Raw genomic sequence first — 9,020 nt, forward strand, 5'->3', positions numbered from 1 at the left:
CCATTGTAAACCGCGTGGAATCTAATTAATTGACTTGACAACAGCATGTTGTATAAACATTCATTCAAAATCCCTGACAACTTTCTAACTGTAGAGTTTCGTGCCAAAACTTTGTACAGACCTGTCGACAATTAATCTTTAATACATGATTGGACAAACGATTTTTCCCACCTCGGAAAATCAGGTATTCCCCAAATTCTTCCAATGAAAGGTTACATTGTCTGTACATTGAAGGCTTTTAAAACGTCAAAATTCGAGACAGTGCTTTGTCAGCCAACATCAGTGCTTGTCTTTATGAACTTTAAGAACTTTTGAAGTTAAATAGTTATTGTTTTCATCGCTGATTTCAGATGAAATATGGCCTGTCATCTGTCCATATTTCTAATCTACCCATATTTAAATTAGAGTAGACTAGAGTAACACTCTTGCTGGTGCAATATTAATTTTATCTGTATACTTTTTTATTATATTTGGTGAATCGTAAGCAGTGGACACCGAAAGCATTGTTTATTTTACTTTAAAGGCAGGGTAGGTGATTTGTTCCAGAAACATTTTTTGTTATGCTGGTTGAAAGTCTCAGCATCTTATAGCAATCACTAAGTTAAGTGGTCTAAATGTATATATATATATATATATATATATGTATCTGTATATCGTCTGTGGAAGGCGTAGGTAGGAGCATAAAATGTTCGTCCAATCATTGCATACGGACCGAATGCAATGATTGGACGAACATTTTATGGTCCTACCTATGATGTCCTACCTGCCTGTCAACTTATGTATTTTCATACCTTTGCGCACCTGCTTGCGCAGACATCAGCGCGTTTCATGCTATGCAGAGTCAAGCCTGGTTTATACTCTTTGTGTCGCATGAGTATAAAGGTGCGCTTGGGAAAAATGGCGTCATCGCAGTGTGGGCGGTCGTGCGCGTTGAGTACGGTACCCCATTTCACGTGGCGGTCTGCACCGCATTTTTTTTTACTTTGTGTGCGGCTTTGCTGCCAAAGATGCACGACTTCGAAACGATTCTGGCCGAGCAGGTACGCTTGTTCCGGCATCTTACCGGCACCCGGTTTGCGCTTGTCTGAAATATTCGCTTACATTTACAAAATGAGCCGACAATAGCAGTAATAAGCCTTTTTAATGAAAATAAGGGTCCATGTTTAATAAAAAATAATAATGAATTTAAATGAAAATGTTTGAAATTAGAAAATATTTAATAGATTGTTGTTTAATTTAGTTTTATTCGTGTTCTCGTATCCATATATTTTGTTTTTATTGTCACAAGTATTAATCTCAAGGTTTACTGGGTTTTACAAGATTCCTTGGTTCTTTTGTAGTGTGTAATAAAAACAAACATCATTACATATATACCTTACTTCTCACCGCTGCTTCCTGATGGTTTGGACAGTTACTCCAAATTGCCTCGTCGTTTCAAAGAATTTTTGAAACGCCGTCGGTGTATGAATGGGTGAATGTGAGGCAATATGTAAAGTGCTTTGGTGGCCATTGGGTCTGTGAAATACCTATATAAATGCAGTCCATTTACCATTTACCAGAATAGTGCAACGGCGCACACGTCAAGTATAAACGGCCAGTCCGTTTGGGGAGGAAACAGCAGCCACCTTTTACAGTTCACGTTCATGTCATAACTACTGCAATTTGGATCCGCGATGTTACACTCGGAAGCGGTTCGTGACTCGAATTTATGCATTTCAATTGCAACACTATCAACGCCGTAATGAACCTGCAGCAGTCAGGTGGTACAGGTCAGTGCTCTTTAAGTTGTTTATGTTCATTGTTATTGTAATGTTATGGGCCTTGAGACATGAGGTAGTTTAACGGTGTCTCTTGTGACGCTTTTGTTTGCTCCCTGCTGTTTGCGTTCATGTGTTTTAAAGGAGGCGTGGCTTTGTAGATGGCGCTCTGAAGGGAGGGTGGGATCTTATGCTTAAAGCTAGATCGCCATTGATAGCCTAGCTCCGAAAATTGCCTACCCTGCCTTTAATTTAACCATGCATTTATAAGGGATATTGTCAACATCTAAATTTAGTGTGACAACACTCAGATAGTTAGACTTTGGTCAAATGCACTTTTTATAGGTTAATATCTTACTAGAGTACAATGATTAGGAATATCTATACTGTTAACCCTAACAGTTGGCACATTTAAATGAGCAACAAAATCTTTAATGTGGCCAAAGGGAATTATATGATTTATAAACAATCCAATGAACTATCTCAAATTCACGTTTATAGTCCAGTGCATGTTCAATATATTTAGGCCTACCCCTTCGTTGCAGCTGTGTATTGATTGACAGAGGTTTTTTCCCCTTGTTGACAGAAGTCAGGGAAATTAAACCAATAACGAGTCAGGAATTTAAATACAACAGGAAACACAAAGGGACTAATGCACTTTAACAAAGGTTGATTTCACAAAATCCATATATGCATCAAAAAAATGTAGCACTGTCATGTTAACCTATAGATTCATGCGAGTTAAGTATTGCTGCTGTGTTGTGTCCGTAAGGCAATGTTTAAGATACTATTGTAGATTGTATTCATATTTTGAATTCGTTTTTATTTTTGCATTTTCCTTTTTTAGCGATTTTAGTTTTAGTAATATAATAACCCATGCTGTAAGGTTCTGAAAACTGTCATTTGAAATCAGTCATTTAAAGCAATAGTTTGCATAAGCAGTCCATATGACTTTTGCGCTACATCACGATATATTCTGAAGTCATATGATAGCTTTTTGTGAGGAACAGAACATAGTTTAAGTCATTATTTGCTGAAGGTCTTATCCATCACAGGTTTTAAATCTCATTAGTGCTCATTTCATTTCATTTTTTTTTTGTTTACTTCAAATGCATTTTTTTTTTTTTAGTTTTTTTTTTTAGTTGAAACCATGGTGCCATATAGAACCTTTTTTGGTTTTCAGTCGAGAAAGATTGTTAAGTTTGACGTCACTTCCATAGTGCAGAGCAATCTTGATATATTTAAATTAAATGTGAATGAGATTAAAGAACTATGATGGTGCGGAAGAATTTCAGTGCGTAACACCTTAAGTTTCATTCGGTCAAAGCTAAGTTCAGGGGCCGGTTTCACAAAGATAGACTTTGACTATGGCTTAGATATAATAGATAGTCAGACTTCAGATAGAGTAGATAGTCAGACTTCAGATAGACATCTAAATCAGACCGTTACACAAAGCACTTAAGACTCTATCTTAAAGGGTTAGTTCACCCAAAAATGAAAATTCTGTCAGTATTTACTCACCCTCATGTTGTTCCAACCCCGTAAGACCTTCGTTCATCTTCGGAACACGAATTAAGATATTTTTGGTGAAATCTGACAGCTGGATCACTCCTCCATACTAGTCCATAGGCTTCTTCAGGGATTGAACTTGTCGGCCTCGAAAAGTTATTAAAGACATCGTTAAAATAGTCCAAATGACTACAGTGGCTCAATCTTAAGTTTATCAAGCGACGAGAATACTTTTTGTGCGCAAAAATAAACAAAAATAAAGACTTTATTTCAACTATTCATGTCCTTCTCTTTGGGCCTCTAGTCAGTTAACGTAGTGTGATTCCGTAGAGCTACGTCACACGTAGGCTCACTATTGGCCGACGCTGGTCATGTGCGTGATGCGTGTGACGTACAACAACAGAAGCTTACGCTATTACACTAGTGAACTGACTCCAGGCCCAAAGAGATGGACATGAATAGTTGAAATAAAGTCGTTATTTTTGTTTGTTTTTGCGCACAAAAAGTATTCTCGTCGCTTGATAAACTTAAGATTGAGCCACTGTAGTCACTTGGACTATTTTAACGATGTTTTTAATAACTTTTCGAAGCCGGCAAGTTCAATCCCTGAAGAAGCCTATGGAGGAGTGATCCAGCTCTCAGATTTCATCAAAAATATCTTAATTTGTGTTCCGAAGATGAACGAAGGTCTTACGGGGTTGGAACAACATGAGGGTGAGTAATTACTGACAGAATTTTCATTTTTGGGTGAACTAACCCTTTAAGTAGGACTACACTGCAATGCATTCTGGGTAAAATAAGACACTTTTCAAAACAAAAAAATGGCGGATCGAGTAAGCGCATTCATCCGCTCAGTGCAGTTTACCCCAGCGGGAGACATGTGTTTGTTGGAGGAGTATAAGTTACAAGGACATTTTACTTGAGGAAATTTAGCGGAGAATGTAGTAACAAGAAGAAATGTTTAATTTGGAAAGGGCCATTTTGCTTTTGGCTGTTTGTTATGTAACTGATTATTACTGTTGGTTGCCAAGGTAACAGAGTCTTAGACCTAAGTTAGCCTGGGGGGTAAGGTGTCTAATTTTTTTGTGAAACAGTCTAACTTGCATTAGACTAGTCTATGAGCAAATTTTAGACTTGTCTAACACTATAGACCGGTCTAAAATAGCTTTGTGAAACCGGCCCCTGAAGACTTAGCAAACAAGCTCAACAGTTTATTTTCTGTTGTGTTCTACAGAAGAAAGCCATGTGTTGGGAATGACACTTCTTTAATGCAGCCTAAACATATTTAGTAGGTTTAACGTGTGTTGTTCACTCTCACTGAACCGAACACAGGAGAGAAACACTCTTTACTTTGTTTGAAGAGAAACACATTCTGGCGAATCACTTGTTTTCACACCAACTGGATGAAAATAATGATAATACTGTAGGGACAAAGTTTCAGATGCCAATGGTGCTATACACTGAGTGTTGTGAGTGACTAATCAAAATGATTCCACTTCCTGACAAAAGGGTTATTATCATAATCACATACTTGCTGTTATCACATAAAGTGAACATGACTCGGCCTGTGAAAGAGCAGGAGCAGTTTAGCTGTGTCATAATTCATAGGCTGCATCCTTCGAAGGCCGATATCGTCACAGCCGCGTCACGGTGGCTGTCCCAACTCGAAGGCGCCTCCAAATGTGTCCTTCGTTTCCTGTGCAATTTAGGAGACAACCGATGGATCCTTCGCAGCCTAGCACCCAGAATTCATTGCGTGCTGATGACAGGATTTTTTTTTTTGGAGAGATATTGCCAGATTACATGCACTTTCAAATGCAAGTATTGGATTTCAGCTTCCTTGAATATCTAATGATACAAATGTAGAAACGAGAAGCAATTTTATTTAGTTTATACTCTTTATTATGTATAGAAATGGACCAGATTGTAAACCAGATTGTATTTTTTTGTCTTCAGAAAAGTCTAGTACAAACGTTACTGCTGCTCGTCAATGGTAGCTGGCACAGTTGTTAGGTGACAAGAGCAGTCCTCCGTAGGCTAGACCGTCCCGTTTAACAACGCCGACCTTTGTAGACTTCGAAAGCGTGGTTTTAGAAGTACATGTCCTTCGAAGGATGCAGCCTCTGAATTATACAAAGAGCTCATTCAAGCCCATTTCCAATCCGTCGAAATCGAGGCACCAATCAGAAACGTTGGGGCGGGCTTTACGCGATGACGACAGCGCTGGGATTTTGAAGCAGATTTTGTAGCCTACATTACAAAGATGGATGCCGCCGTCGAACATCACTCGTTCGAATCAGCTATCGCGTCTGTTTTAAGCCATTTGAACGTTTCCTTTTTGTTAAAAACCGAGCAAAGAACAACACTCGGAGATGTTTCTCCGCCGCTCTGCATACGTCATCTCCTTCATCGCCGCTCTGCATACGTCATCTCCTTCATCGCTCTGATTGGTTTTAGGTCTATCCGCGACGTCCGTTGGTGACGCCCCTCTGGAAATGATTTGTCTATGACGCTTTGCCAGACCATAACTCAGTTACAACTGAGAATGGTCTGGTTTTAACCAGGCTAGTGTGGGGTTAAATGAGGATATGGACTTCACTGCCTTTTTCTTCTGCTGATTTCTTTTGCATGCTTGCTGACATCTGGTGGAAAGTGTTTGTTATTGCGGTTGAGTTTTCCTCTACAGGCAGGGGTCTTTAAACCTTTTAGCCCAAGGATCCCTCCCTTGGTGGATGGAAACAGAGCAGGATCCTGTTAAAGTCCCCCTGTAGTAAAATCACTTAAAACTCATCTTTGATCAGTAAAATGACATGGTTAAATGTTTTTTTCATTGAAAAAAACAACGTTATGCCTTAAAATAGCTTGAATGTAACTCATTTATACACAGTTCTATGAATATGCAAGTTAGCCCCGCCTCCACTCACTCACACCAGCTTAAAGATCCATTTGTTGACGATCACACGTTGATCTGATTGGTTACAAGGTAGTTTGTGACGTCAGAAACACCAATGATTTTTAACCACGTTTTTGTCTTTGGTTCACTGCAGTTTTAAGGAGAAAATACTCAGCAATGGTGTTGACTTATGAATTTGCATATGGTTTGTCTTAAAGCATATTAAAAACACCACATAGACATATAAACAACATTAAAAACTGGATTGTCACCACAGGGAGACGTGACTTTTTTTTTCTTTTTTGAATAAGGACTTGAATTTAAGCCTGGCCTATAATATCATGTGTATAGTTTTTTGATGCCTGACATATTGCAATTCCATTAAAATAATAATTATTGGTGTGCAGAGCCATGTATACTTGCATATTTTATTTAACTGAATACACTTAATGGAGGACGGATGACGAAACATTTACCTGAAATTTAGCTCTTAACTTTTTCTTTGGTTGTAATTTACATAATGTATTTTCATTTAGTGAACTTTTTCCCCACAACAAAATAGATGAGCTTAAACAATTATTGGCAAACGCACAATTTGTGACCTCTGATTTAAGACTTTGACCTTTACATGGTTTTATATTTTATGTCAGGTTAAATGTGTTGCATGTTTTTGCTTATTAGATGGCAGCATAGAATAATTTAGAAATAGCAATATGTGCGGTTAACTCCCATGCTCGTGTTACCCGACCGCCACACCCCGTCATCACAACTGATAGCCTCCATTATTTGTTTGATCCTTTTTTTTTTTATAACATCCTGACAAAGGTCAAATGGGTGGAGTCTTATGATCCATGGCAGGGCACACATTTTCTGTTTTACTGTTGCTTTTTGTGTGGATCTCATTGCCCTATTGTGTGCTCGCCCATTGTTGCTGATACAAATAAATTCGGCATTGTTTGGAGAACAGTATAGGGCATTAAATTAGGCAACATCTCCAATACTTTTACTCCAATAAATTAAATATTTCATTTATATGAAAAATATTTGTACATTTTCTGAAGATCGTGTGAGTGGTGCGTGTGAAATTCAGGGTGTTGTCAGCCCGGGCATTACTATGTGGTCTGGTCGAAAAGGTTTTCTAAGTGGTTGCTAGGGTGTTGAAGTAAAAAAAAGCCCATACACACCAAAAAATGTTTTGGTCTTTGGTCAAAAGAGGGCGCCAGAGGAGAAGAGACTCCATTCAACAGTGTATCTACATCCTTTGATTCCTCTGTGAATGAATCCAAATTGCATAAGTACATTTAGCCTAAGACATGTGTTACTATGTGTAAACATATGCAAACATACTCCAAAATTAAAAATCAATAAAAAATAGAACAGTTTTTGAACCTTTAGACAAAATCTAAAAGTATATGTGTTTTTGTTGAATCATATTTGATACATCAGGCTGTTGTTTGATAAAGTGAGTATATGAAGCTCACAGTAAGGACAAAAATAGCTTAATTTTATTTAAAGGCCAAAACTGAGAAAAATATGCAATTTTGTGCAGTTGTATTAAGGCCAAAAAGTAATACGCAATTCTGATGCGTGTAATGTAAATCAATGAGATCTTCATAACAACACAGCAGATACTATAAAAAGCATATAAATATCAGCCGTCACTCTATATCTACCAATAATATGTCTTTAGTAAGACGATATTTAAAGGCTTAGTTTTATGATCAAAGCTCAGTTGTTTTTATTGTAAGGGGAAAACACATAATGCAATGATTGAGAGATGAACAAATTAACGTTCCTCAAAAGCCTGATGATCATATTATGAGTTATTCTTGTTATGAGTAAAGATTTCACAGCAAAAAGACACATGAAGAAGGACGTTTTTTAAGGCCTTTTACTTGCTAAAAAAAACTATAAGCTGTCATTCAGATGACAAAAGGCGTGTGCAACAGGTAAGCATCATATGATAAAAATGATTCAGGTTATGCATTTCATTAGCAAATATTTCTGTGCAAACCCCTCCCTATTCTCAGAAGGCTGCTAAATCACTCATTCATACAGCGGTGATCCCGTCTTTATGCTAACAATTCGTCCTGTCTTCCTCTTCCCTATTCTCCCGTTTCTCTCTCTCGGCACCTTTGCGCCCCTCCCTCTCTCCGTCGTTGTGTTTTTCTTCCTTTCTTCCACTCTCACCAGGTAACCAGACCTCCTGTGGGGGGTGTTGAGTTTCCACTTTCCCAGAGAAGGAGACAATTTGAGCCTCACAAAGCCCACAAAAGCTGTTCGGCATCGTCCCTCCTCTCTCGCTCTCGGCCCTTTCTCCCTCTAACTCGCCACTGTCCCTGTGCCTTCCTCGCTATTCCCTTGGCATTTTATTTCTTTGCACTCTTTCTCTCTCTGTCTGTCTCTTTCTTTCGGTTCGGATCAGATAAACAGACAAAAAGTAATTGCACGGCAAACTGAAACACATCCACACATTCACAAAAATCACATCAGAACTCAAGTTGCTCGCAAGAGACTGAAAAGAAATCGAATGAAATAAACAATGATTGGTATCTTCTCTTCTGAGCCGTCCTGCTTAGCTCTATGCAAAACTCTGGTGTGTGTGTGTGTGTATCTGTGTGCAGCTGGTCAGCAAAGAACAAGTGTAACTGAGTCGATGTGGCAGGCGGGCGAGTGGGTGGGGGGATCTATATGAGTGTTGGTTTACAGTGTGCTATGATGACAGCAGTGGCACCGTGAGAGACAAGCCGAGATTCACCCTGTGACCTCTCATGCTGTCATTCACTGAGAAAAACACGCGTCATTATAGCCATTTGCTGCCACTGCAGGAGTAATTCACTCGGAAATGAAACTTCATGACT

This window comes from Rhinichthys klamathensis, unplaced genomic scaffold (assembly GCF_029890125.1).
Source record: "Rhinichthys klamathensis goyatoka isolate OS25496 unplaced genomic scaffold, OSU_Roscu_1.1 h1tg000114l_1, whole genome shotgun sequence".
NCBI classification, from domain to species: domain Eukaryota; kingdom Metazoa; phylum Chordata; class Actinopteri; order Cypriniformes; family Leuciscidae; genus Rhinichthys; species Rhinichthys klamathensis.